Source organism: Psammomys obesus, unplaced genomic scaffold, assembly GCF_907164565.1.
Source record: "Psammomys obesus unplaced genomic scaffold, mPsaObe1.curated_primary_1811, whole genome shotgun sequence".
Taxonomy (NCBI): domain Eukaryota; kingdom Metazoa; phylum Chordata; class Mammalia; order Rodentia; family Muridae; genus Psammomys; species Psammomys obesus.
Window position 1 is genome coordinate 30,623,732 of NW_026592118.1, and position 3,784 is coordinate 30,627,515.

The following is a 3,784-nucleotide window of genomic DNA, read 5'->3' on the forward strand; positions in this document are numbered from 1 at the left end:
GGTTACAGGTGCGCACCGTACACCCAGCCTCTCATCGCTTCTTGTGTTATTCTCTCCGTCAGTCTGTAACACTGTGTTCTGCAGCTGCCCCAAGGTGGCAAAGGGCAGTGTTCCTCTCAGAGGAACCCCCCTGACTCTCCCCTGACTAAGGCCTTACCCTGGGTTCTTTCAAAGGAAAATTTACTTCACTGTAAAAGTTTTAAAAGCATAACTATTATTATTTATTGGAATCTGAACCTCTTACAGTTAAATCTCTACTATTTGACACTAGTGGGTAAGCTTTGCTAAGCTAAATGGGCTATGAATAGACATATAAAATAGGCTTGCAATCTTGCCATAGAATTAAAGAGATATGATTGAAATTATTTTAGGACAGAAAGTTAAAACAATGTACACAAATAAGTACATCAGTCTTCAGCGACTACCTCACACTTGTTTTGAGTTTTATATTAGCACATTTCAATTTAAATAAAATATTTTTTACATTTTTTTTGCCTAGTAGAATTGCATAAGCATAAAAAACAAGTGATTAAGGGAAAAAAACCCACAGGACTTAGTAAGGAATGAAAATACTCATAACCTCAAGTTTTAAGGATGAATGAATGAAGTAATTACTTTTCATTGCTACATGAATCTTAGAATTTGAAGAGGCCAAACATTTGAAGTCCATAACATTTGCCAGTGTGTAAAAATTATAGCTCTTATTTTAAAAGGAATAAGAGAAAATTTATTTTGGAGCCATTTGAGTGACCATCCCTACGATCACATATTTAGCTACCCCAAATTCCATGTTCTAACATGTAAGCAGTTTCATGCTTACATGCTTATAATTTTACAGAAAATAAAGACACAAATCAAGACAAAGTTTAAAATATCTTAGTGGGTACACCAGAGAGGCAGTTACAATGAGATGGGGGAAGCTTTTCTATGGGCCCGGGATGCTACTGAGCTTTTAGGTTGATGTAAGTTAGGTATATTTTAAGTTTATAGATTCTAAAAGGTTTTTATCTATTAGTGATAAGTTCCAATACAGAGCTGGACAAGAAATGGCTGTTCCTTGGGGCCAGAAATAACTCAATATTCACTAATTGTCCTCTGGATCTGAAACATTTCAATCTCCCAACGAGATCGTAGTTCTAGTCAGCTGGTCAGTCTCGGCAGACACAGCTTTCTTTCACGAATGCTTTTTAGTCATGGGATACACATTCATAGTTTTTAGCTTAAATTAGGCTCAAAAGTTTCCTCCAAAATGATCTTTGTTTCCAAATAATCTGCTATTTCCTGGTATAGAGGAGATGAATCAGTTAACAGTCTGCACACAGAATGAAGGCTAGATTGTCTTCAAGTACTTCCACGTTTCCCTTCATGATGTGCTAGATCAATTAATATAACACACTGGTCACCTGCCATTCAAGGCCAGTGTGCCAGACTCCACTGGAGTCTTGTTTTTCTGTTTTTCAAACACTGTTCAGTCGTTTGTACAAGGCCTCAAGATAATACAGGGCACGGCTGCAGTTTGGTCCCCTCTTTCCTGCGCGGGCCTCACCTGTTTCCTTGATCCTCAGCCCTTCTTCGTGCATGCTAATTCAAGGGAGCTCTCGTAGCCCATGACGCAATTACAGGACAAACTGAAAAAAGCCCAGACCTGATGAAAGAGGTTGTCCTTAGGTTTGGAAGACTAGTAATTTCAGGTTTTGTAAACACTGCCATTGGTGTCTTGGAATGGCTGCTATGTGGTGCTCTTGCCTTTTCTTTCTCCTTGTGTTACTTGGAAAACTGAAGAAATTTCTGAATTCCTGAATGATGGCTGAACCAATTGATGGATATGTTTCTTAAGGTTCTTTCAGCTCTAAATATTTTGTTTAACCTAGGTATTTAGAGTAGCATAATATGTCTTAGAAATGGAAAGGAACCTGGCTTCAGAGAGAGAGAGAGAGCTAAAATCAAATAAAAGTATTTAATTACTCTAACTCGACTTGTTTGTCACTTCTGCTAGTTAATTTAAAATTGGGGGCAGAATGGTGGTTGAGTCAATTTGGGGCAAGCAAAAACTGATCCCATGCCCAACAGATAAGGATAAGATTTTTAACTTCTTCAAATGCCTAGAGGTTTACATATAATCCTATAACCGTGAACTTCAGTTTTCTCCTCCATAGGAATGAGTGTTTTTTCCAAGGTCCTCTTTGTTTTGATTCAAAACAATCTGTCTCTAATGATTCCTTAGAGATAACTGACTTGAAGAATACGTTTGACTTATTGTTGAATGAGCAGCCCCTTGTCTATCTGTGTTAAAAGAGTTAGAGTCAGAACCTAGGACCAGGCCACCCTAGCAAGCTAGGCATTGCTAACTCTTCTCAAAAGTCACCTAAGATTCAAAGTAGTAATAAAAACTAGAAGAAGATTATTCAATATGGCCACATTAGGAAGAAGAACACAGAGGTTTAGTGATTCTCCCTGCATCCAACTTCCGGGTCATCATATGAGGTCTAGCTTTAATTCTATGGCAAAAAATATGCACAATCATATTATCTGCCCAAGATGATGTTCTGTCCATCACCCATTGTCTAGGCTTCTCCTAAAAGTGGTCTGAAAAGTTTTCATAGCTGTGTGAAATCTCTTTCCTTAGACAAATTTCTCCTCTAGCTGGCATCAGACTTCAGATTTTCTCATTTTCCCAGCAGGAAATTCCTGGGGAAATGCCAATGTCCTGGGATCCATTGTTATAATAGTCTGATAGCCAAAGGGAGGGTCACAAGTGTCCTTTAGACAATCCTACGGGGATAATTACATCTGCAGACATTTGAAGGAGGATATTTTCCTTCTAATTTTAAATGAGCATCTTCAAAGCTAGTTATTTTTATTGGTGGTAAACAACCAAACACCTAAATGCAAAGGCTTAAAAACATATTTTTAATATTTCTTTATTTTATTCTGTGTTTTGTCTGCATATATGTTTATGCACCATGTGCACAGCTGATGCCCTTGCAAGTCCGAAAGACATCGGGTCCCCTAGAACTAGAGTGTCATGAGTCATCATGTGGATGCTGGCATCAGAACCCTGGCCTTAAATGTTAGGTAGACGAGAGACATTTGAACTTGACTCACCCTGAGAATCATTCAAGCAGTTGACCTGAGCCAAAATATAAGCATGAGCAACAGCCAGGAAAATGGGTTTATAGCTCATGTGTACTGACTCCTTTACAAGCACATTGAAATGAACCCTGCACTGTTAATGCTGTTCTGAATTTATGGATGGTATTACACATAGTAGCCAGAGATGCTGATTTGCATATTGTACCCAACAGGACCAGGCAGGGTGGACTTCAAATTCACATAGGGATGTGTTCTGTCTTGTCCACAAATAGCAAAGAGCTACACACATGCAGTCACTGACAACTTGAGTGTTTAAAGAAATGTACTGTAGCAGGCAGAGATCTGCTGCAGCAGTTCTGAGAACTTCCTGTCCCACCTTCTGAGACAGCAGGCTTCTGACATCAGTGACACTGACTAACCACAAAGGGCAATGAGAACAGACTAATCGTTCTATTCTGTTTTTCCATCATTCATTTAGTAAGCATTTATTCATTGCCTAATTACTGGCTTTATTCAGTGTTAGTAAATATCATATTTTGTAGTTCTGTATTTATGCTGATGCATAATTTCTCTCTTTCTCTCTCTTTATATCAACATAATTATTCTAAAACAAATAATGTCATCAACCAAGTCTAATTGGTTACATTCTTTACATAGAAATATCAAGAAGTATAGCTTTATATGATTGTGT